The following is a 27,705-nucleotide window of genomic DNA, read 5'->3' on the forward strand; positions in this document are numbered from 1 at the left end:
GTTAGGTTAGGTTTGAGTAGGTTAGGTTAGGTTAGGTTAGGTTAGGTTAGGTTTGAGTAGGTTAGGTTAGGTTAGGTTAGGTTAGGTTAGGTTAGGTTAGAGTAGGTTAGGTTAGGTTAGGTTAGGTTAGGGTTGAGTAGGTTAGGTTAGGTTAGGTTAGGTTAGGTTTGAGTAGGTTAGGTTAGGTTAGGTTAGGTTAGGTTTGAGTAGGTTAGGTTAGGTTAGGTTAGAGTAGGTTAGGTTAGGTTAGGTTAGGTTAGATTTGAGTAGGTTAGGTTAGGTTAGGTTAGAGTAGGTTAGGTTAGGTTAGGTTAGAGTAGGTTAGGTTAGGTTAGGTTAGGTTAGGTTAGGTTAGCTTAGCCAGTGAAAGATCATATAGTAGAATTTTTGTAGAGTGGGTGTTTGCGAGTTCCACGATGCCTTGCCCGAGGATACCCTATGCAGCGTCATCCTGATTGCAGAGAAGTCCTTCGCCTACGACGTGAAGAACGAGAGGGTCACAGAGCAGTTTTAAATTCATAAAAAATTGCCACATACTAAAAATCAACATCCAACACATTTTAGGTTATATAAAATTTGTGAAAACCTTATAATACTGAAATATTAAAACAAACGGAGTCCCCCTTGTAGGTTAGTTCGGTGCGTAAATAAAAAAAAATGATAGGTTAAGTTATATCACTTAGGATCGTAAGAAAATTAAAAAAAATCGTAAAAAAAAAGATAGGTTAAGTTATATCACGTAACATCGTGATATACCTACCAAGTACGAGTGGGGGAAAAATGAGTATAGTGAAAATTTGTACTAAAACATCGCTAAACGCTATAACATCGACAAAAAATTGTCAAAATATGTCAAAAAGTGATATTCGATTGATAAAAAAAAAATACCTACAAAATATGATCCTCAAATAATGACGTTCAAACAGTACCTAAATAAAAAAAATAATAGGTTAAGTTATATCACTTAGGATCGTAAAAAAATTAAATAATCGTAAAAAAAGGATAGGTTAAGTTGTATCACGTAACATCATGATATACCTACCAAGTACGAGTGGGGGAAAAATGAGTATGGTGAAAATTTGTACTAAAACATCGCTAAACGCTAAAACATCGACAAAAAATTGTCAAAGTATGTCAAAAAGTGATATTCAATTGGTAAAAAAAGACCATACCTACTAAGTACTATTTTGAAACAACTAATATACACTACTAGAAACATTTTTCCTGATCAATTTAAATACGGTCCAGAAACATTTTTTCCTGATCAATTTAAATACGGTCCAGAAACATTTTTTCCTGATCAATTTAAATACGGTCCAGAAACCTTTTTTCCTGATCAATTTAAATACGGTCCAGAAACCTTTTTTCCTGATCAATTTAAATACGGTCCAGAAACCTTTTTCCTGATCAATTTAAATACGGTCCAGAAACCTTTTTTCCTGATCAATTTAAATACGGTCCAGAAACATTTTTTCCTGATCAATTTAAATACTTTCCAGAAACATTTTTTCCTGATCAATTTAAATACGGTCCAGAAACCTTTTTTCCTGATCAATTTAAATACGGTCCAGAAACCTTTTTTCCTGATCAATTTAAATACGGTCCAGAAACATTTTTTCCTGATCAATTTAAATACGGTCCAGAAACATTTTTTCCTGATCAATTTAAATACGGTCCAGAAACCTTTTTTCCTGATCAATTTAAATACGGTCCAGAAACCTTTTTTCCTGATCAATTTAAATACGGTCCAGAAACCTTTTTCCTGATCAATTTAAATACGGTCCAGAAACCTTTTTCCTGATCAATTTAAATACGGTCCAGAAACATTTTTCCTGATCAATTTAAATACGGTCCAGAAACATTTTTTCCTGATCAATTTAAATACGGTCCAGAAACCTTTTTTCATGATCAATTTAAATACGGTCCAGAAACCTTTTTCCTGATCAATTTAAATACGGTCCAGAAACCTTTTTCCTGATCAATTTAAATACGGTCCAGAAACATTTTTTCCTGATCAATTTAAATACGGTCCAGAAACATTTTTTCCTGATCAATTTAAATACGGTCCAGAAACCTTTTTTCCTGATCAATTTAAATACGGTCCAGAAACCTTTTTTCCTGATCAATTTAAATACGGTTCAGAAACATTTTTCCTGATCAATTTAAATACGGTCCAGAAACATTTTTCCTGATCAATTTAAATACGGTCAGTAGTGGGTTTTATGCTACGGACAGGACGAGAAAGTACGAACCTCTCTCCAGCAGCTTTGGCCATACTTAAAACTTGGTCAACATGCCCATTTGAGTTTTTTTGCTCAAGTGTAGAGCTCTTATAATTTAAGATTTTTGTAAAAATGCCCTCGGGAATTTTTCAGAAAGTACGAACCCCTCCTCAAGCAGATTTGCTATACTTACAAAAGTTGCATTAGCCAGATTTTTGTCAAAAATTGATATATTTTTGGCCACACCAGAAATTAAGCTTATAGTATGTTTTTCTGTCAAAATCCCAGGAATCTTGAATTGATATCTATTGGGTTCTGAGACCGAGTGGAGTGTGGTGCATCGCCTTGTAATCAAAAGGTTCGGGTTTGAGTCCTCATAAAATCTGATGGCAAAATGTTAATATTGTTGTTTTGTAAACAAGGGGCTTTGGGTTCGAGTCCTGAGAGATGTGGCATTCCATACGTGAGATTTTGTTTTGTCGATAGCTTTTAGATCTTAAATTTGGTAAAAAATTCTCTATTCTCTATTAAGAATCGCCAGAGTTTTGTTATCTGGGAGCTCAACAATACGGGGGCAAAACTGCATAATCAATACAATAGAATGGAGGTCAAGTAAACATTGCATGTTCTTTCCAATCTTTTGATCAGTCCCATGTTTCGGCCAACAATTAATTATGCATGGCCGGGGGTTGTATGCCAACAGATATAATCTATACTGCGTCTTTTCAGAGAGGAATAACATATTATTCATCGTTATTAGATTATATCTGTTGATATTACCTCTATTGTGCCGTTTCCGAGGGAAATTACATGTCATTTGTCATGGAACTCAAAGAGAAATTCTTATCTATACTATATACTCTTTCAGGGACCATCCATCATATTGAGGAAAATACTAATATTGTCTTCTGGATATTGTCATTGCAAACTGAATTGCATTTAGGTTTGATCTTGTCGCAACAGAATAATTGCAATGGCAAATGTGCTGTGTTAGTAGGTAAAAGCTTTTCTGCTCGTAAGCTATAAAATGGGTAGGTAATATATTTTCTGACGGTAAAGTATTGTTTTATATCCAAAGGGTTTCTGTGTTTAAATCGTGTTTCTAGTTCGAGTTGCTGTTTTAAGTCCATTTTATGCACAGTAAGGCTAATCGGGACTGGCCCTACAGTTTTAAAGTGGGATCCAAACTACTTGTGCCTCCACCGGGTATCGAACCCGGGACCTCTTGATTACAAGGCAATGACGCTACCACTGCGCCATGGGGGAAGCCCTGAATCGTGCTTCTAGAACTGCTCTGTGACTCTCTCATTTCTCACATCATAAATATATGATTTTTCACCTATGAGAATGACACTGCATATGGTGTCTTCAGGTAATGCCTCGTGGAATTCACAGATAATTTTAATGTTTGTTCTGTCATTCACCACAACTTGTTTCCTTTTTGAAGTGTTAATTACAAACATGGGTCTCCGTTCCTTGAATTCATCTGGTGCGTAGTACAGGTCAGTATTGCCAGTAGTGACGCGCTTGAAGGAAGAAAAAGCCTCATATAATTTAAGAAAATCATTCTTGGACATGTCTAAATTATAATTTTCCCTAGGGAATACCTCATTTCTGCCATTTTTAAGATATATGTTCTTGATGTTGCAGTTATCAAATCTACTTGAATTTTTTTCCTGATTGTTGTGTCTCCCAGTCTGAAACAGTACCACCACAAAATCGGGCATGTCAAATTGTATGCTGGAGAATGAATTTGTTGCATCAAATTCATAATAGGTACCAGTGGCAACCTTCTGTACGCATTGATATGTGTAAAATTGCAGAGGAACCTGTGGATTTTTTAGGATATCTGCTTTGTATTTAAGAGCGTAACTGGCTTCATACTCAACAACGGGGATTCTTAACTCCATAGTCTGAATAATGCACTTGCCCTCATCAGGTAAGGTATTGGGCAGAGCTTCTCCTGTAGGGTTTATCGCACTGTACCTCATCAAAGCATTATTATCATTTGCAGCTCTTCTAAATGTAATTCTTAACCCACCCTTCCACATAATATCTTTGTAATCCGAGAAGAATCCTGGCAACAGGCGCATCGGGAACAGCACAGTGTGGTTCTTAGATAATATTTTATCACCAGCCTCAAATCCGCCTATTTTGTAGTATGAAGCCTCGGTTTTGGATAATTTTAATGTGGCCAAAGCTGTGGAGGTAATGCCGGGATAATCTATTCTGTTTATAACAACGCCATGCTTTCTGATCTCAATTTCAGAGAACAGATGTGGCACAAAATTATCTACCAATCTTATGTTTGAATTTGCAGGATAATCTGTACCATCGAGCTTTACAACATCAAATTTGATGTATAGATCTGCTCTGTGGGGGTGTATAAAGCCATCCCCTACATCAAGATCCACCTCTATCTCTGTGTTGGGTTGATTTAAATTTGCAAATGTCCTCCTGTTTGGGGGGAATGATTGTAGCTCATAACTCTCAATATTTTCCATTGTATGTATTTTTATTTAAATATTAATCTCTATGATTGCAGTTGTTGTGGCTCCAGCAAAATCAACTAATTCTTCTTTTTCATTAGTGACCATCAATTCAATGTAATCTATTCTGTTGTGGCACACAGGAAAATATAATGTTGGGGATGGATTGTAGATGATGGGCTCCATGAATTCGGAATTAGGTTTAAATGTTGCAATGATGCCAGTTTGTTTGTGAGTGCCTATGCCATTTGATTTGGTGATCATACCCTCGGCCACATTACAGTGAATATTCAGAGTCTCTATGGCTAAGAATTTGGGTATATTCATAGCAGTGTGTTTGATGGCTGCTTCGAGTTTTGTGTTGTTCTCAAAGCCTAACAGCTCTCCTATAGTACCCAGATGGACTGTCTCCGTAGCAGATACAATCTCTACTCTGTGAGTGACAGAATTTTGACTTAACACTACACCTCTGGGTAATTGTGCATTTAGAGTGGACAGATTATATTGCCCTGGAGTGATGACAATTTTTTGATCCCCTACTGCAATTGTGTTGTTGTGGCGCGTAATATTTGGGATCAGGTACATGCCGTAAAATGCTCTGAGAGCTATTGTTTTGGGATACACTATGTCATCATGTAATTTGAGTTTCAATATTGAATTTTGGCTGGTGAGATGGAATACCCCCATGATGTTTCAGATACCACAAGGCTTTTTGAAAATTTTCAATTGATGGTTTATTTATTTGAGACATATATCTGAGAACAGATAAACACAAATGTCCGCAATTAACATCTTTGAAGTTTTGAACACGGGCATTATTGTAATAAAGATTGGCTGATTTTAGATATTTTACTAAATTTTCAGGTGGAACACCTCCAAATGAATCAAACACAAATGCCTCATTTTTTAAATATTTAAGATAACAGATCCAGTGAGTGCCCTGATTTTTGTACTCATCCAAATTAACAATGCCACACTCTTTGTTGAGTGGTTGTTCCGGTAAAGAATCAGACATGTACACACCTCTAAAATGTTTGATGCCCAGTGGCTTGATTAAAGCTTCAATATCTTGGTTTGTAAGCGGCTCTTGTTTTTTTTAAACTTATTCATGGCTCTCTTAACACCTTTGCCTTTTTTCTCCATGGCCAGGTTATGGCGCCTCTGCTCATCTAATTCTGCCCTATTTTTCTTGGCATCTATTACTGTTTTTGCTATGGCAGCTGATCCCCCGGCCAAGCTCCCAACAGCCCCGAGAGCAGCTAAGATAGCAGGGATGGTAAATATGAATCCCCCCACATGTGATTTTTTTCTTGATTGCTGTAATTTTTTTAATTGGGGGGTGCTAAGCAACAATTTCATACCATGTCCCTTTGCAATACAAGAGCTTTTTTTCTTGCGCTGCTTTTTGGTCAAAAGACTATCAATAGTTTTAAGAGATTTGAGACCTGCATAAGGTATTTGATACATAACACCCTTGGCCTTCATTCTAGGTTTATTATATACATGTTCACAGCCCCCACCCCAGTTTTTGTTTGGTGCTCATAGCTATGGTGGTTCCCAATGCTGCTATTTTTTCACTCAAAGAAGCATCTTTGCTTACAAATCTACCAAATGCAGCCTCTTCTAATTTTTTGTCTGCAACATGTCTCTTGTCAAGATCAGAATGTGTGTTGTATGCTATGTCATGGTCTCTACAAGCAGCATCTAGGGGATTAACACCAGGATCACCTCTGTTTAATCTATGGTCCAATTTTGTGCCTGGACCACAATACTGATAGCCTGGAATGTGTAGTTCAAATGGCAGCTTGTTTATAATGTCATTAACAAGCCCCCGACCCTCAGAGACATTCCAAAATTTAGGTGGTAGAGTATTAATAATTTTTATGAGATATCCAATCCCCTTAGGGTCATTCACTATAAAATTAGACAATTTGGTGCTTATCATGTCCATAATTCCAACCTTTTCATTGTAAAAATTGTGGTTCCCAGCATTTTCCTCCCCAGCTATCACCAATAACCTATCTACAAGTTTCCTGACATCATCAACCCACACAAATTCTTTAGGCAGGGTGTTGTATTGTTTGATTCCACTTCCTGTCTTGATCTGTGACCATATGGGCTTGATTAAATTGTTGTATTTTGCTCCACTGCTAGACTTGACTCTTTTTTGTGTGGGATCATTGTTCTGGTATAGAGCATCTGATTTTATTAATATTTCTTTGTAATGTTCATAATCCTGATCTGTATAGCTGCCAGGTCTCTTCCGAGTCATCAGTTCCCACAATCCAGGTGTTCCGGGGTACTTAACAAAAGCACCTTTTTCTCCGAGACGAGATTCTGAATAAACAATGATATCATCCCCCATAAAAGTTACTCTGAAATTGCCGATTCTATGAATAATGCTGCCATCAAGCTCTGTGTCGGCATATAAGCCAAAAACCTCATCTTTGTTGTCTTTAGGTGTGGTTAAATATTTTTGAGCAAGAAGACCCAATTCAATAGGATCCAGAGTAGCTTCAATTCTTCTAGGAGCAACAGGACTAGGTGTATGAATACTGGAAAGTGGGGTGAATGGATAATCTAAAATGTTCCTTGCAGCTACAGGCACAAGCTCTGTGATCAAATCTTGATTCTGCTCTGTAACAGTTTTGATATTCTTACCTAAATTATTAATAGCATCAATGACAGGCTGTTCTGTTTGTTTGTGTTTTTCATAAATTCCACGGTTCTCTGATTTCCATCCCTTAAATCTTTTTACAAGATAATCTCTTAACTTAAGATCATCAATGACTGGTCGTTTCATGGTTGTTTATTTATGTCTCAACGTCTAGAAAATCGTTGATTTTATTTCTGTATTTGCCAGTATTAGGTGTTCTTGTCATATCAATTGTGACAAACCCATAACTGTCCTGGCTCCAGCACTTGCTGCAAAACTTGGAAAAATCATTGTAGCTCAAGTCCCCACCTACATATTCATCGTGTATGTGTTTGAGGTTGGTATGATCTTGATGAAACACACATATAAAATTGCTGTTGTCTCGGATCAGTTGCTTCGGTATTTTAGAAAAAGTCTGTGCCAGGTAGAAGCAGTCAATGTTTTTGTGTCGGCCCTGTGTAAAGAAATTTCTAACCTTGTTTTGATTATCCAGTATAACGTCATCAAACACAACAACAGAATTATCGAGACATTCATCTAATGGCTTAACATCTGGTTCAAAAGTGGCAATATCCAATCCATCATATAGCTTCATCAGCTGCTGATATTTTAATTGTTCCAAGCTCTTAGAGAAGACATACAAGTGCCTGTTTTTCCAGTCTAACCAGTTGGGTGCCAATAAAAAATTATCAACCATTAGTGTAGTTTTACCACAAGCAGATGGCCCAACAATAAGACACCTAATATTATCAGGCAGCAGCACTCCATTTATCTTATTCTGCTGTTCAGGTTCTGGCAGCCTTTTTATAACATCCCAGGTACTCATATTATTACTTTGTCTGCATCGATCCAGCTGTTTTCCGGATGACCCAGCCATTTGACAAATAACTTGTTGCCTTTTCTGCGGATGATTTTTTCTATGAGATATGTGTCAGGCTGTTTAGTTTTGCTGAGCTCTTGTTCATAGAACCTGCCTTTGAGAATTTCTCCTCGGTGATCTTTTATTATATAAGTGTTAAGGGTCCCGGGTTTAACTTGAACCACTGTAAATAATTCAGTACTCCAGTTTCTTGTAAAGCCTCTTTTGAATAAGTGCTTATATTTGCTGATTCTTACTTGATCACCCACCCTGTATTTGGCCTTTCTTGTTGTTGGCTGGTATCTAGGATAATAAACAGTCCTGATCAATTTTTGCTCATCAGATGAAGTTACTTCAGAGGGTTTCATGTTGATTGTGGAATGGACCGAGTTGTTATATTTATGTAGAAGTTCTGGTAGGATTGTAAGCCATTTATAATTACCTTGGAGTGTAAATTGTTTATACATAAGATTTTTTAAGGTTCTGTTGAATCTCTCTACAATTGAGGCTTTGAGATCACTGTAACTCGAGTAATGTTTTATTGCCTGGCTTTTAATAAATTGTTGAAACACTGAATTATAAAATTCTTTGCCATTATCTGTTTGCAAATAGCGCGGTGATCTTCCACTCTGATTGATGATTGTCCTGAAGGCTTCTGTAACACATTTTCCAGTCTTGGATTTGAGTGGCACAGCCCAGGCAAATTTTGAAAATGTGTCTATCACAGTGAGTAGATACTTGTAGCCCTTGTTGATTTTGTCCAAGTTTTTCAACTGCCCACTTGACAACTCAATCAAGTCGCTCTGCCATAAATCATCTATGCCTTTTGTGACTACTGGCAGTCTCTTATAATTATGCCTGGCTTGTCTGTGTAATTCATCAACAATAATTTGTCTAGACATAATATGTAAACAAGAATATTGCAACTATGGGGTGTTCAGCAGCTGATACTACAGGATTTTCTAAATATAATTTGTCTCCTATTTGTATTTTAAATTCCAGAGATCCATCATCTTCAGTATAGGCTGTTTCTAATGTATTGGGGTCTGTAAAATCCTCTAACTCTACACTGGTGATTTTTACTTTGTTATCAGCATTTGTTATTGATAAGGTAGGGTAGTGGTGTGCCTGTGGCTGATGCCAATATTTGATCTTGATTGGTCTAAGTGTGCCCCCAACAAAAAACTGGTAATAAAATTGTGCAGGGGACAGCATATATATTTTGCCACCTGGTGTAAATGGAGAATCATATTCTTTGTTGGGGATGCTGTACAATTCAAGAATTACTGTATGTTTTGGATTCTCGATTATGCCTGTTATTTCCTTTTCTGCTGTGAGCAATCTGCTTGTTACAGATTCAAGGTGCTCATTGATGGTCCTAACAACATCATCATGGCCTGGCTTAATCTTTATGTCCACAATAAGTTTCTTGTATTGTTGCACAATCTCTTGAAGCTGGGTGGCAAAAACAGACAGAGCATTTGCTTGATTGGATTCCATGGTTCCTAGTTGTTGGTTGATATTAGCTACAATTTGCTGTAAATTTTCAACAACTGCCAATTTTGAATTTTGAGCAGTAAGATCATGGACCTGTCTTCTGATATCCTCAAACAGGGCATGCAGTTCATTAATATGTTGATTTGTTGGTAGAGTGGCTACTGTCTGTGTGAGATGTTTGATCTCTGCCTGGATATTCTTGATATCTTCCGATTTCAATATCCTATTCACAGCTCTCTTAATATTTTTAAGTTCCTGTGATGTGGGAAGATTTGATACTGTATTTTGTAAAAATTCAAGTGCCAATTTCACATTATTTAATTCAGAAGCATCAGCCACATTTTGCATGGCATTTTGGAGCAGGGCTATATCTGCCTGAGTGGGTGTTGATTGCTGTAAAATTTCAAGCTTTGTTTGGATATCATCTATCAAATGATGAAAATGAGACAGTTCAGATTCAGTGTTGAGGTTTTCAAGCTTTGTGATTTGGTGCTGGACACTGACAAGGGTATCTACAATTCCAGGCAGGCGAGATTCTAGTACATTTGCCAAATCATTTTGCACTGCTGCTATTGTACCTTCAAGATGGGTTATGGAACTTTGAATTTTTCCAAAATCTTCATATGTTTCAAGTTGCAGCTTAATATTTGCTACACTCCGAGTTATTGCATTCAAAGCATCAGAAGATGGCAAATTGTTCATAAAATTTTCAAGTGTCTCAATTTTTTCTTTAACCTCGTCTATGGCATTGTGCAGAGGATCCAGATTAGGTATCTGGAGTGACTGAATCTGTTCTTTTAGAGTGGAAATCACTAGATCAAAATCTTCTTGTGATTTTATGCTTTTGACAATTGTTTGGAGCTGTGCCTGGACATTATTTATTTGCTCTTCCAATTGTTGTTTCAATTGCTCAGAGTTGTTAGCCTGGGTCTTAAATTTGGCTTGAAGAGCTGCTACAGCTTCTTCTAAACTTTGAAAATTATCCAATGTAGCCAGGTCAGTATATTTCTGAAGCAGCACTTTGAGTTCGGAATCAATTTTGAGAAGAGGGTCCATGCATTGTGATTGCAAATTTGTAATTTCTAATTGAAGACTGGCATTGAGTGTGGTCTGTAAAGCTTGTAAATCACTTCTCAATTTCTTGACTCTGACATCAAGCATCAGAATCTCATCACTGTGATCTTCATGTCTTGTATGGCCAAATATATCATTAGGCATTTTTGTTTTTACTGGTTATTTATTATAGAGTATCTGATTCTTAATTCTATAAAAAAGGGTATAAGCTTGTCATAGGATCCAGGGACCTCAATATATAAGCAGTCACCAGCAGAAACAGTATATACAGTGCCAGAAACCATGTTTGAGTGCTTAATTCTATAAATATTTCTCCCTACTGAAATCTTGACATCACCCTCAGGGGTTGTAATAAATTGCAATTGACCACCTACAGGTAATTGGTAATGATTTAAATTATTGTTAAATATGTACAATGTTTTGCCTGTTTCATCATCATTATCTGTAAGTATGCTGTTCAGATGAATAATTAACAAGCCACTCAGCTTAGACAGCATATCAGGAGAGGGTTGTGGTATCGGCAGGTCCATAATAGCCTGTTTTTTGAACCCAAATAAGTTCATAGGCATGTTTATTTATTTCAAATCATGCTCTGTAATTGGGCATTGTTTCCCACTTTTCAAATCACAATGCCCCCAAGGTAAAGTATGTATGTTACATGACAAAATACATCTCTTGTCATCATGTGGGTCCAGGGCCACTTTTCTTACAACATTTGAAGTCAATAAGTGATCCTCACTCTGAATTCTATTTTCTGATGTTCTAATTGAACTCTGGGATTTGATGCAATTTTTATAATCTTCAAATACAAGATCTTTTTCCACAGTAACTCTGCCAATGCCCTTGGCCTTTTTGGCAACAGCACCACTACATGTTTCAAAACTGTACATCTTGGCTCTTAACCCAGCAAATGCCACAATAACATCACCAAGTGTCTCATCTTTTAACTTGCCAGGCACCTTTTTGTTGTGGGGTTGAATTCTTGTATGTTCACTGGTATCAAAGTATTGAAGCAATTCAGGCTGTGACATATCTTGATAAACATCTTCTGTTTGAATATCAAGAATAAAACTATCCGTGTCCATGTACAATAATTTTACACGATCACCATAAAAAGGTTTCAGCACATCATAATACAATATTAACATATGTAATTTGGACAATTCCAATATTACAGCCCCTACATAAATAGGTTTATCAAACTTGATCTTTGTTTTCATCATGTTGAAAAGTGCCATGTACTCATCATAAATTCTTCTGTAATTGAAGTTGGGCTTTGCAACCAATTTTTTGCTCAGGCTGGGGTCAGTAATTATTTTAACATCGGTATGTTTTCTGACATTTTCAATTGTTTTGCCATACACAGAATTCACCATCAATTTAAACAAGCTCTTATCAAATTGGCTCTTTGCAGATGTTCGAAGCTCTGTGTTTGTATCAATGTATGGTTTCAACCATCTTGAGTGCCTGAACCTCAAAACTTTTCCAATTTTGGTCAATTGGACACCATGTTTCATCAGGAACTGGAGGTTTTTGTAATATAAGACACAACCCTGTTTCGGCTCCAGGGTCATCATGAGCTTCTTCTGTTTAGAACCAGGTGAGCACTGAACCTCGGGAATTGGGGGCAGATCAGAAAATTTATTGTGCAAATGATCTGGAAATATCAGATCAGCCTCTATGAAGAGGCCACTGTCACTGTCATCAAAATTCTTAAGATCTTCAATATTGAAATCTTCAACCCACTCAAGCCCTGCATATGGCAGTTTATCCATCATAGCATGACCATAGAGGTTGTTTGCATCCACATACAGTATATAATTTGATGGCCGTGCTGGATCATAATCAGGCATATACTTGTTATTTGCTCTGGCATATCTCTGGGAACATTGCACCATCCCTCCTCTTATACATTTCTCCATAAACAGATACATATCTTGATCTTGGATTAGATCCAATTGCTTTTTGGTATTGAAAAACGTTGCGGCCCATGCTAGGCCCGGGGCACTGTAAAAATACACTGGGTCCAGTCCATAATTTTGCATGGAAGATTTTCTGAATGTCTGTATTACATCAGCTGAGATGGTCACATCAAGTTTCAAATAAGCCATGTGATAATCACGAAATGTCTTGCATTTTAAACTCTTCCACATCAATTTGGCATGGTGATAATCTTCATCAGTGATTCCAGATCCTCTGATTTTGCTGTAAAATGCTTCTTGTGGTGGCAGGGAACACTCATCAAATTTAGAAAAATCTGTGACATAGTCATATGGATATACACCCTTCCGCCTAATTAATTTCAGGTCCTGATTTGGAAACGAGGCACGTGTGATTTTCAAGTCATCATCAGATAATTGAGAGGCCAGTGTAGCCAGGCTAGCAGGTAAAAATCTGTAAGAATCAAGAAATCTTATGTGAATAGGAACACCATCAACTTTAATTATCTTGCTAATAGATATATATTTCTCATCATTTTCAGCTAAAATATTTAAATTCTGCTTCTCAAACCCCTCGTACCTGATCAGATGATGGAAATCATAATTGGATGCTCCATGGCAAAATATGGGGATAAATCTTGGTCTCTTGATCTTAATATTACAGCTATTACACAGGGCCTGTTTATATCGACCATCTGTATGAGAATGGTGATGAACCTTAATATTTGTATCTGAAAATTCAGAATCACATACCGGGCATTTTTCTGCATTGTTGAAATCTTCAATCTGTTCCTCTGTTAAAGGCAACATAGGCTCTGATTTTAATAAGTTGTTAGATGCTATGTCACGGCACTCATTTTCCATTCTATGTGCAAATATTTTGATGGCATTTGGTCCCACGTATAAGTATGGCTCACTAGCTACACCATCCCGTATAACCACAGAACAAAAGCTGGAAGGTTCATGTTGCTGGTATGGTGTACTTGATGATTCTTCTGGATCTGGGCTACAGAATGCAATAGGTTTGAGGTTCGATTCGAAATCACAGACAATATATGCTGGGTGTTCCAACAAGGCTTCATACTTTTTGAATTTGCAATTTTCACTTGGATTGGGCATCACCATATGAACAGGTTTATGGTTCCCACAGTATTTCAGATGCTCAATTAACTTGTTTTTTGCAATTTCTGCATTTTTTTCAGGAATCCTATTTACCATTTTTTGACCATCAAATACAGTCAAACATCTTCTGCACAACTTGAATATTGTATGAGTTTTGTCTAGTTGTGTTCTCACTAAAGCTTCAAGATTATGTATCAGAGTGTAATGGTATGTGCAATCCCCTTCAATTAAGAGCAGATCAATTGGAATAGCAGATTCATCATCAATTGTACTGATTCTGAGAGGTGCTATCGGACAATTACCAGTGGAACAAATAAATACATTAATAGATAATTGTTTGCCATTGATATGCCTGGCCTTTTTTTCAAATTTATCAATATTCTGAACTGACATTGGATATTCCAAACCCTCCATTACATCGTCAAAATCATGTTCATGCTGTTTGTAATAAGTTATTCTCTCAGGATGGCTTGAAACTGGATACAAAGCAGCTAATATACACCACAAAAAGCATTTCTGGTCGGCATTTTTTATATTGACCACGGCTCTTTTGTTTTTGATATTAGCAGGCAATGGTACATAAGTAGATCCTTGTAATGGGCTGAATTCAGAAATATTAACATATAACTTGTGTGATGAACCGCATAGGCTCCATCCTGATTCTTTTGCCGCAAATTCAGAGTGTTTGATGTTCAGTTGATTTATCAAGCTGCTTATTATTGTGTCTGAATTTGCATTTGAATATACAGGTACAGTTTCTGTTATGTGGGGCTGTGTAAATTTTGTGCCGTTTGGCTTCTTATATTGTACAAACAATTTGAGGGACAGTTTATAAGAGCCATTTTGTGCATTAAGAATTGCCTGCAGATCAGAATTTACACTGTTCAAGAAATTCTCAATGCCACATCTTGGCTCTGATACAAACCGGTAATCCCTAAGTTGGGCATTAAAACTGCTACGGATAGGTTCATGGCGTGGCTGCTTTGCTGGTCCAGCATTAACAGGTGCTTCGTGCTTTCTTTTCAAACCAGATGTTGATGACTGTGCAGAGCAAGTATCTTTATGTTTATATGTGAAATATTCCATGTTATATTTTCTATTGCATTTGGGGCAAATTTTTGTGGGAGTTTTGTATTTGTCTGGATTACAAATTTTTTGATGCTTGGCCCAATTAGAGCTGGATATATTTTTATTGCACTGATTACAATATTTTTGATTCGGCATTTTTGCTGTTGTTTATTATATACAATTTCCTGGGTTTCAATTCAAAACTTTATACTGAATAAAAAATATCAGTTGGGTTCAGCACTGTGATTTGTATGTGTATATGTATATATGTATATATACACTTAATATTTTTGGTTTTGGTATTTATATAAAATTTCCTGGGATTCAAATCTAATCTCTATGGATTAATATTATTAATATTAATCTTATGACAGGTTGTAAAGCCAATAGCTTACAAGTGGAAAATCATTCACACTGACCCAAATGCCTGCACGAACATGCATCTATAGAATGGCAATAACCTTGTTATGTATAACAGGCTGGGACAAATATAAGCTTGACTCTAAATATGACTGGATTACAACAAATAACAGATTTTATATTGTTCAATTAAACCAAACAGGCCTGTAAGTATAAGAAGCACTGTATCAACACGTCTGTTCCCCTCAGTCACTCTCACATAACTGGCTGATGCAATAATCGGGAATTTCTGTAAATACTGGCGCTGAGGAAAAAAATCAATACTACCGTCTCGGGAATTGCGCACATTGCCACAGAGGGGAAACATGCAAAAACGGACCAATTCTAGAGGTAGGCTCTGCATATTGCATTGTTTTAATATTGGATAAGCAAATTGAACAGTATCCAATTGAACTTAAACCTGAAGTAAATATGTATAGGTAGGTATGGATACAAGTTTATAGACAAACTAATGCAATTTTTTGTAAATCTGCTTGAGGAGGAGTTTGATATTTTCCAAATTATAAAATTCTTGGCTTAGGCAGGTACTACACTCCACTCGGTCTCAGAACCCAATAGATATCAATTCAAGATTCCTGGGATTTTGACAGAAAAACATACTATAAGCTTAATTTCTGGTGTGGCCAAAAATATATCAATTTTTGACAAAAATCTGGCTAATGCAACTTTTGTAAGTATAGCAAATCTGCTTGAGGAGGGGTTCGTACTTTCTGAAAAATTCCCGAGGGCATTTTTACAAAAATCTTAAATTATAAGAGCTCTACACTTGAGCAAAAAAACTCAAATGGGCATGTTGACCAAGTTTTAAGTATGGCCAAAGCTGCTGGAGAGAGGTTCGTACTTTCTCGTCCTGTCCGTAGCATAAAACCCACTACTACGGTCCAGAAACATTTTTTCCTGATCAATTTAAATACGGTCCAGAAACATTTTTTCATGATCAATTTAAATACGGTCCAGAAACATTTTTCCTGATCAATTTAAATACGGTCCAGAAACCTTTTTCCTGATCAATTTAAATACGGTCCAGAAACATTTTTCCTGATCAATTTAAATACGGTCCAGAAACATTTTTTCCTGATCAATTTAAATACGGTCCAGAAACATTTTTTCCTGATCAATTTAAATACGGTCCAGAAACCTTTTTTCATGATCAATTTAAATACGGTCCAGAAACCTTTTTCCTGATCAATTTAAATACGGTCCAGAAACATTTTTCCTGATCAATTTAAATACGGTCCAGAAACATTTTTCCTGATCAATTTAAATACGGTCCAGAAACATTTTTTCCTGATCAATTTAAATACGGTCCAGAAACATTTTTTCCTGATCAATTTAAATACGGTCCAGAAACATTTTTTCATGATCAATTTAAATACGGTCCAGAAACATTTTTCCTGATCAATTTAAATACGGTCCAGAAACATTTTTTCATGATCAATTTAAATACGGTCCAGAAACCTTTTTTCATGATCAATTTAAATACGGTCCAGAAACATTTTTTCCTGATCAATTTAAATACGGTCCAGAAACATTTTTTCATGATCAATTTAAATACGGTCCAGAAACATTTTTCCTGATCAATTTAAATACGGTCCAGAAACCTTTTTCCTGATCAATTTAAATACGGTCCAGAAACATTTTTCCTGATCAATTTAAATACGGTCCAGAAACATTTTTTCCTGATCAATTTAAATACGGTCCAGAAACATTTTTTCCTGATCAATTTAAATACGGTCCAGAAACCTTTTTTCATGATCAATTTAAATACGGTCCAGAAACCTTTTTCCTGATCAATTTAAATACGGTCCAGAAACATTTTTCCTGATCAATTTAAATACGGTCCAGAAACATTTTTCCTGATCAATTTAAATACGGTCCAGAAACATTTTTTCCTGATCAATTTAAATACGGTCCAGAAACATTTTTTCCTGATCAATTTAAATACGGTCCAGAAACCTTTTTTCATGATCAATTTAAATACGGTCCAGAAACCTTTTTCCTGATCAATTTAAATACGGTCCAGAAACATTTTTCCTGATCAATTTAAATACGGTCCAGAAACATTTTTTCCTGATCAATTTAAATACGATCCAGAAACATTTTTTCCTGATCAATTTAAATACGGTCCAGAAACCTTTTTTCCTGATCAATTTAAATACGGTCCAGAAACCTTTTTTCAATGAAACAATAAGCAACTTGGACCGAATTAAAATTGAGCGGGAATAAAGGTTCCGGTGCTGTTACGATACCCAATAGAGTCCATTAGATTTCTTGCGTGTCTGAACCATTAACAACCCTGAGTGCGAGACAAGGTGCTTGGATATGGGTGTTTATCGGATTTATTAAGAAGTACCCACACATGGACACAGAGGGTGATATTTGTAAGAATGATGAAAGGAATTCCCTCCCTATATTTATCCCCTGGGGGCATGTAAATATCAAATCCTTAGTTCCTGAAATTTCTCTCCTACTGGAAATTTTCCCGATACACGGTGTATGTATACTCCCACATACACCAATGGTGATATCATTGAAACATGATAAGGGAGGGGAAAGTTGAAAAATAATGCGTTTTAGTCCCATTCTCGTAGCATTTTTAACCTAATTTCAGAAGAGTCAGAAGAAGACCTTGCTAGAAGGTTGAACCGTTACGTTTAGTTTATGTTTTTAATAAAATAAATTACTGCCTTGCTCGTCACATTGAGTTTTTCATACTGTGTCTGTAAGTCGAGAATTTGTATTTTCATTTGTTATTTAACGTGGCTTTTCCGCTACTTTTTTACTTATCGCGGCGATGAGGATAAGTGACGATTAGACGAAAGGATGCTCCCAACAAACGCCCATGCTTTGGTTTGAGTTTCCGAATTAGTGTTTTAAGTCCACTCTATGCACAGCAGGAGCGTATATTGTAAGCTAGCTAGGCTGTCTGCGAAGCCTGAAGTCTAGAGAGTAAAATACTGGAGGAAAATCGATTAGAAATGTTCATATCAGTGAAATGATTATGGTGATTCTGGAATTGGCAACCTGATTTCTTATAAGTTGGCAACCTGATCTGCTATGAGTTGGCAACCTGATCTCCTATGAGTTTGCAACCTGATTTACTATGATTGATTGATTGATTTAGTTTATTTTACTTCGCGTTTTGTGCCTCTTGGCTAATTTGCGAAGATGGGGATGAGTGATGAAATGATGAAATTGATGAATGGACATTCACAAACAACCAAGCCCGACCGGGATTCGAACCCGGGACCCTTGGCGTCGCAGCGCGATGTGCTAACCACTCGGCCACAGGGTCGGGCTGATTTACTATGAGTTGGAAACCTGATTTACTATGAGTTGGCAACCTTATTTCTTAGGAGTTGGTAAACTTATTTCTATTCATAGCCTACGACCACGTGACATAGTGAGATAGCCCACATCTTGGACTCGGTATACGCCACTGGCTAATCAGGACTGGACCTGCAGTTTAAAGTAGGATCCGAACCACTATGTGCCTCCATCGGGGAGGTCATCCATGCTTTGGCAGGGACTCGAACCAGAGAAATTCGCTGACGACATAAGTAAGTCAAGTCACTATGCTCCATGTTAATACACGATTTATCGTGTTATGGAGAAATGTCTCCATAACTTCGGCACTCTCCGAGGGAAATCATCTGATTGCAGTCACTAACGCAACGCTAACTATGGGAACAATTTGATAGCTTCTCTCGAGATGTGGTGAACCAACGTGAAAATAGATTCACGAGGTTGCCATCTACACTCGCAGAACACCTCTAGAGCATCAAGGTCTTTGCCTTTACTCCACACGGGCCAACATTTGAGACCGCTTCTGAAATCTGAATCATAATATCTTAAGGTCATCGCCATTGTTCATGTACGAAATTAATGCATTAATGGCTCGGCTTGTTGACCGAAATTCTAATTGGCTTCCACGGAAGCGGAATGGCCAATGCCAGGCCGTGGACTGCGGGGAGAAGACCTTGGGGCCTCAGGGTCAGAGGTTTCCCTAAAAGCCCAGCGGGAAGAACGGGACAAGCCGGTTTTGCTGTGTGTATCGGCATAAACTACGTACCCTTTGCATCTATTTAAATTTGTTTCCAATGTTGCAGACACGGAGGGAATAGCAGGTAGCGGGTTACATACTGAGATCCCCTCGTGGTAGGTTGGGTAGTAAGAAGAGATTTACTCGCGTTTCTTTGAAACTCCATAGAATATCGAATGTAGGACAATTGCGATGAAGCCAAAATCACGGACAATTCCGATGATTTTGACGGTGAAGGTCATTTTACAAATTAATGGTAGAGCCTAACTTAACCAAAGGCGCCACAGAACTAATAATGCTGTAGAAGAATGTAACAACATAATACGGCTTGGAAGACAGCATCCAAAAATTCATAATGTTCTGGCCTACCTCAAGAGCCAAGCAGAAGACACCAACATCAAGTACATGCGGATGGAACTTAAGCCCCTATCACACGGAACTGGATTTCTAGTAGGAATGCCCTAGTTGGCGCTGAACTAACTCTCTAGGTTTCATGGCCGACTGGCTGACTGCTTGACTGGTTTGGAGGAATAGGACATGTTCTAATTGACTAGCTTTCCTCGACTGGATTCCGTGGAACAGCCAATCAGAGCAAAGTTTCGCCATGTGAAGATAATATGTGAGTGTACAAAGGAGCGTTTTTGTCTGTGGTTTCCGAGTGTTACTCCAGCAATGTATAACGTATACAGCATGAAAGGCGCGTTGAGTTACTTCATCTATGCTGAGTGCACTGTGTTTACATTTGAAACAACTAAAACATTATTCCTTACGTGTACAGTAAACGTTGTAAAGTATGTATTTAAGCAGCGCCATTGTTTTGTACCTAATAACGGTTTATACGAAACGTTAATCCTCTCGGTTGAATAGGTATCAGCTTTCAAAAATGTGAAGTGATACATTGTTTACATCTCACGCGGCCGCCATTACAACTTCCCTCGTGGGAACAAAAGTCTATCGACAAGTATGCTGATAAGTATTGTGTGAGGCGAAAACTAGCAAATTGGTAGCCAGTCCAGCGCCAAGTAGGGCATACCTACTGGAAATCCAGTTCCGTCTGATGCGGGCATTAATCTAAAAGGTCAGAAAAGGAAGAAGCGTGACATTAGAATCGACGAGAGAGTTGGGAAGTGTATTCGCACATATGAGGAAACGGGACACTTCAAAAGGTGGTTTGTTGGCTCTAGCCCATGCTCAAGAACTCGATGGAACCAAAGTCCCAGACAAGTTTGGCGAAGCACTTCCGTGCTGACAAGAAATAAAAGAAGAAAGAAAGGTAATAACAAAAATACGAGAATGAGGAAATAGTTATGACTAAAACACTGATTTTAAACACGCCAAAGTGATTGTAAAGCAAGCACGTTTACAAACTACCTTGCCAGTCTCAAGCCTGGAGAAAGTATGAGAGGAATCAGTGTCTTATTCCAAAACATCAACATTTCCCATAATTCTCTTGTAAGAGGTATTGTACGGGGTGTTAAGTCATACCCTTCAATTTGATAGAACATTTAGAATGTCATCGCAATTGTCCACCCGCCCTTTCACTTCTAACTGTGTTCATCGCAATTGTCCGCCTTGCAATTGTCAGCCATCGCAATTGTCCGGCTACCAGAATGAATATCTTAGAAAAGCCTAATTTTGATGGTTCTATGGACGTCAGCATTTGTTTTTCCAGGAAAGCTACAAAATAAGGCATATGCCACCAAAAAGAGAGCTACACCCATAAAGACCATTGCCTCGTTTTGAAATCATTTCTCTGTAGATCCTGTTCCACTCCTAGTTGTAAGAACCGTTCCCTTATAATAAATAAAGCGAATTTATGTGACTGAACTGAAATTATATGCGTAAAACATACTCTAAGGCTGATATATAAGGGGTTCCACATCTTCCTCTTTTGCGGACGCACAGCAGTTTTGGATAAAACCCTGGCAGCAATCGCCATATGGCATACAATGCATATATACCATCTATGTAGTTGGAGAAGAGTGAATGGTACATGTCATCATGCTATCCAATTTTAGTTAAGCTATTATATTAATTTGCTAGCTTCCGGTTTCCGTGGTTCGAAGCTTGCACCCAATAATTTCAACATCCTGAATCTCGTGGAGAAAAAACGAAGACATTTGCATGAAATCAGTTGATCCTTATCTCCAGGAGCGTATATTCTAGGCTACCTAAGCTATCTGCGAAGCTTGAAGCTTAGAGAGTAAAATACAGAACAAACATCGATTAGAAACTCTGAATAAACCTAATTTTTAATAAGATGATAATGGCGATTTAGGAGTTGGCAACCTGAATTATTACGAGTTGGCAACCTGAATTATTAGGAGTTGGCAACCTGAATTATTACGAGTTGGCAACCTGAATTCTTAGGAGTTGGCAACCTGAATTCTTAAGAGTTGGCAACCTGAATTCTTAGAAGTTGGAAACCTGAATTCTTAGGAGTTGCCAACCGGAATTCTTAGGAGTTGGCAACCTGAATTCATGGAAGTTGGCAACCTGAATTCTTAGAAGTTTGAAACGTGAATTCGTGGAAGTTGGCAACCTGAATTCTTAGAAGTTTGAAACCTGAATTCATGGAAGTTGGAAACCTTAATTCTTAGGAGTTGCCAACCTGAATTCTTAGAAGTTGGAAACCTGAATTCTTAGGAGTTGCCAACCGGAATTCTTAGGAGTTGGCAACCTGAATTCATGGAAGTTGGCAACCTGAATTCTTAGAAGTTTGAAACGTGAATTCGTGGAAGTTGGAAACCTGAATTCTTAGGAGTTGCCAACCTGAATTCATACAAGTTGGAAACCTGAATTCTTGGGAGTTGGCAACCTGAATTCATAGAAGTTGGAAACCTTAATTCATGGAAGTTGACAACCTGAATTCTTAGCAGTTGGAAACCTGAATTCATAGAAGTCGGAAACCTGAATTCTAAGGAGTTGCCACCCTGAATTCTTAGGAATTGGCAACCTGAATTCATAGAAGTTGGAAACCTGAATTCATGGAATTTGGAAAGCTGAATTCTTAGAAGTTGGAAACCTGAATTCGTAGGAGTTGCCAATCGGAATTCTTAGGAGTTGCCAACCTGAATTCTTAGGAGTTGGCAACCTGAATTCATAGAAGTTGCAAACCTGAATTCTTAGGAGTTGCCAACCTGAATTCTTAGTAATTGACAACCTGAATTCATACAAGTTGGAAACCTGAATTCACGGAAGTTGAAAACCTGAATTCATGGAAGTTGAAAACCTGAATTCTTAGGAGTTGGAAACCTGAATTCATGGAAGTTGGAAACCTGAATTCTTAGGAGTTGCCAACCTGAATTCTTAGGAGTTGGCAACCTGAATTCATAGAAGTTGGAAACCTTATTTCATGGAAGTTGAAAACCTGAATTCTTAGAAGTTGGATACCTGAATTCATGGAAGTTGGAAACCTGAATTCTTAGGAGTTGCCAACCTGAATTCTTAGGAGTTGGCAACCTGAATTCATAGAAGTTGGAAACCTGAATTCTTAGGAGTTGCCAACCTGAATTCTTAGTAATTGACAACCTGAATTCATACAAGTTGGAAACCTGAATTCACGGAAGTTGAAAACCTGAATTCTTAGAAGTTGGAAACCTGAATTCATGGAAGTTGGAAACCTGAATTCTTAGGAGTTGCCAACCTGAATTCTTAGGAGTTGGCAACCTGAATTCATAGAAGTTGGAAACCTTATTTCATGGAAGTTGACAACCTGAATTCTTAGCAGTTGGAAACCTGAATTCATAGAAGTTGGAAACCTGAATTCTTAGGAGTTGCCAACCTGAATTCTTAGGAGTTGGCAACCTGAATTCTTAGGATTTGGCAACCCGAATTCATAGAAGTTGGCAACCTGAATTCATAGAAGTTGGAAACCTGAATTCATAGAAGTTTGAAACCTGAATTCTTAGGAGTTGGCAACCTGAATTCTTAGGAGTTGGCAACCTGAATTCATAGAAGTTGGAAACCTGAATTCATGGAAGTTGGAGACCTGAATTCTTAGAAGTTGGAAACCTGAATTCGTAGGAGTTGCCAATCGGAATTCTTAGGAGTTGGCAACCTGAATTCATAGAAGTTGGAAACCTGAATTCATGGAAGTTGGAAACCTGAATTCGTAGAAGTTTGAAACCTGAATTCTTAGGAGTTGCCAACCGGAATTCTTAGGAGTTGCCAACCGGAATTCTTAGGAGTTGGAAACCTGAATTCATGGAAGTTGGCAACCTGAATTCTTAGAAGTTTGAAACCTGAATTCATGGAAGTTGGAAACCTGAATTCTTAGGAGTTGCCAACCTGAATTCTTAGGAGTTGGCAACCTGAATTCATAGAAGTTGGAAACCTTAATTCATGGAAGTTGACAACCTGAATTCTTAGCAGTTGGAAACCTGAATTCATAGAAGTTGCCAACCTGAATTCTTAGGAGTTGCCAACCTGAATTCTTAGGAATTGGCAACCTGAATTCATAGAAGTTGGAAACCTGAATTCATGGAAGTTGGAAACTTGAATTCTTAGAAATTGGAAACCTGAATTCGTAGGAGTTGCCAATCGGAATTCTTAGGAGTTGGCAACCTGAATTCATAGAAGTTGGAAACCTGAATTCATGGAAGTTGGAAACCTGAATTCATAGAAGTTTGAAACCTGAATTCTTAGGAGTTGCCAACCGGAATTCTTAGGAGTTGGAAACCTGAATTCATGGAAGTTGGCAACCTGAATTCTTAGAAGTTTGAAACCTGAATTCATGGAAGTTGGAAACCTTAATTCTTAGGAGTTGCCAACCTGAATTCTTAGGAGTTGGCAACCTGAATTCATAGAAGTTGCCAACCTGAATTCTTAGGAGTTGCCAACCTGAATTCTTAGGAATTGGCAACCTGAATTCATAGAAGTTGGAAACCTGAATTCATGGAAGTTGGAAAGCTGAATTCTTAGAAGTTGGAAACCTGAATTCGTAGGAGTTGCCAATCGGAATTCTTAGGAGTTGCCAACCTGAATTCTTAGGAGTTGGCAACCTGAATTCATAGAAGTTGGAAACCTGCTGCCGTTTGGGATGGCAACATGGCTTAACAAAATCTGTGTGTCTAACCACTTATACCGGGGGTTTACGCCAGCCTAGTCTTCTCCCTTCCTCCACAGCCTAGGGCCATGTGCTATAGTAAGATAGTTCAGGTCTTGGGCTCAGCATACGCCACTTCTTATCTCATTGCTACACACTCATTTTCTTATTTCATGTACGGTACTCTCTCTCCTAACAGCTTTTATGAAGCCTCCTGATGGAGTAGTAGCAACACTGTTTCCTTGTTTTTTTTTGTACAAGAGTCTGAGCCTATCACTGCATGCAGTGGACGTCAAACAAACTCTGACTTGACTGCTTTTAGCAAGATGTTATTAAGTACGAACCAAGCATGACGTCTGCTTAAATACGTTTATTTCCGGACAGCAGCTAAAGACGCATTGGTAACACTTTACTATAGGGGTGACCGATTTCTTACTTTTTACAGGGGAAAGTACTTACGCAAATCATTTTCTGTAGCGTTGTGGAAGTTCATGGATGTGGTTTTGATCCATTTTAATGCGAATGCATGTTGTTTTCTGCGAAAATCTCTGTCCGACACGCTGTTTCTGCTGCCGCCATCTGCTTTCTGCACGAGAGCACAATGTTCCGTGTGTTAGATGACGTAAACCCCGTAGTCAGTGTTTCAAACCCGCCGTGTTTCCACTACAACATGACGTGTCCAGTATCTTTAATTGTTTTTAATTTTTTTTAACTACGCTTGCCTAACCTAACCTAATCTTACGGAAAATTGTTTTTGGGGCTAACGTGAATGGTTTGTGAGGCTAACGTGAATGGTTTGTGGGGCTAACATGAATGGTTTGTGGGGCTAACGTCGATGGTTTGTGAGGCTAACGTCAATGATTTGCTAGGTATTAGCATAATTTCAAATCCGGGCACGATAGTAGGTATTTTGCGGTGAACAAGGTTGCAACACTGCATAAATCGACAAAATACTCTCACAACGCGCGATGAACCAGTACGCTATCGCCATAATGTGTGTTACAGAATCGAAATAACGAGTAACGGTAAGTACTCGTAAATGTAAGACATATTCATTATTTTCGTTAAAAAATCATTATTTCACCTAAATAAATCTTCCGCAATGCAGAATAGTACGTTAGCAATGTAAAAAAGTGCGAAATAAGTGATTTATAGGTGTCACCCCTATAGTAAAGTAGTACCAGCGCATTTTCTATCTTGCAATACTCAAAAATTATATCTCACCATATTGACCATAAGGGTTTACATGGAATATAATATTCAGAGCTCACCGTCTTTTTCTGCCAGCATCCATCAATAACATGGGTGAAACTTGCATTGCTAGATTTTGTTTGTCTTACTTTTAGAGAACAGAACAATGGAAAAGGTAACTACATCTTCACACTTTACTCGAACACTTCGCTGTTACAAGTACGATTAAACTCTACAACAAATGCACACACCAACATTCATCTGACCCGTGGAAACCTGAAATTTCATTCCGCGCGCCAGTGCAGCCATCTATCCGTCACTATATCCACATTCTGATCACACCTTGCGTATTTTAAAGCGTTGGCTTCTGTTATAAAGTATGCATAAGAAGTAACATGGCGTTAATTGTACGTACCTGAGGAATGATACAATGTTCTGTTTAGCTTAACACTGGGATTCAGAGAGACTGTTTGATGAGCACGGAAAAGCAGGAGTTACGTAATGGCTCTTGATGATTGCGTGACTCTCATTAAGAAAATTAGAGTGAAGGACTTTGCAGAAGTAAGTTGAAAAAGAAAACTGTCATATTTCAGACCGTCTTTGTCAGGCTGTCTTCTACTACATGTGAATTTTTCATATTCACCTGTACATCCATCACTGACGTGAAAAAGTGCTCGGGGGGGATTGGGAAGGTGGAAAAAGCAGGAAAAATATGCTAATGTTATAATGCAATATACTCCTGAACAGGCACTATTAGAATGGTGATTTCTCATCTCAGAGTCACCTTGTAATCAAAGGGTCCCGGGTTTGATACCCGATGGAGGCACATAGTGGTTCGGATCCCACTTTAAACTGTAGGTCCAGTCCCGATTAGCCTATTTGTGCATAACGTCGACTTAAAACAACAATATCAATCAATCAATGTTTTTTTAGGTTGTCTCGGAAGAAATTAATAATTAACTCAATTTCTCTCTCTCTTCTTATTCATTTCCTCTCTAATTATCTTTACTATGTTCTCCGTTTCTCTCTCTCTCTCTCTTTCTCTGGGCGTGTCTCCATGCAACTACCTCAAATGGACAAGTGGGTCATTCCATGTGAAATCAACAAGGTCCTCAACCTTACAGTTTTTCATTCATTTGAAATTTGTCATTCTGGAAGGGCCAACTGAGATAGGAAAATATGCAAAGTTGTAGATCCATATCTTTTGTATTTTCGACATTACAGTGTTGCAAACTATGCGATTTTGACAATTCTTTCCAACATCTTGTTACCTTTAAATTGTAATATTTCGGCAACCAGGGCACCTATAGAAGTCATTCAGACGGCGTTGAAAAGGTCTTGAATGGCTCTTTCACACGAGATATTGAATATCCATGTCAGAGTAAACAAAATGAAGGTGGTGTAAAGAAACGTTTCGTAGCAATTTTCTCAAAAACGGGCCTTTTAAATTTTTCAAAATATTATATGTCATACATTGTTCAATAACTGTACAAAATTTGAAAATGGGACGCCAATGGGATCCGGAGTTATTTTAGTTTTAGGATAGGATAGATTAGTTTAGGTAATGCATGATAATATATTTTGATAGACAAATTCCTAATATTCAAAAGTAAACGTCTAACAGAAATGAAATGTAATATGATTTGAATTATCGTACATGAATCTAATGTTTAAATTCGCAGTTATTAAAAATACAGGGTGATTCAAAAGTCCGGTCCCATAGGACATTTAACATTATATTCATGTACGATAATTCAAACCATATTAAATTTCATTTCTGTTAGATGTTTGCTTTTGAATATTAGGAATTTGTCTATCAAAATATGTTATCATGCATTACCTAACCTACTCTACCCTACCTTAAATCAAAAATAACTACGGATCCTATTGGCGTCCCATTTTCAAATTTTGTACAGTTATTGAGAAATAGTGTATGTATGACATATAATGTTTTTGAAAAGAAAAATAAAAGATCCGTTTTCTTTACACCACCTTCAATTGTTCTTTTACTCTGACATGGATATGCAATATCTCGTGTGAAAGAGACCTTCAAGACCTTTCCAACGCCATCTGAATCA

General features: G+C 37.6%; 1 protein-coding gene across 3 annotated transcripts in view; it reads right to left on the reverse strand.

Moving 5' to 3' along the window:
• The window catches only part of snu (ABC-type transporter snustorr), a 490,105-nt gene that overhangs the window by 367,281 nt on the left and 95,119 nt on the right, over positions 1 to 27,705 (reverse strand). Inside the window, exon 1 of one of the 3 annotated variants that reach the window (XM_083114475.1) lies at positions 26,043 to 26,060. The exons of the other annotated variants lie outside the window; for them this stretch is intronic. The gene's annotated coding sequence lies outside the window, so the exon portion shown is untranslated. Of the gene's footprint in view, positions 1 to 26,042; positions 26,061 to 27,705 lie in introns of those variants that run through there. 3 annotated transcript variants of the gene reach the window in all.

This window comes from Lepisma saccharinum, chromosome 29, assembly GCF_977018435.1.
Source record: "Lepisma saccharinum chromosome 29, izLepSacc3.1, whole genome shotgun sequence".
Lineage (NCBI taxonomy): Eukaryota > Metazoa > Arthropoda > Insecta > Zygentoma > Lepismatidae > Lepisma > Lepisma saccharinum.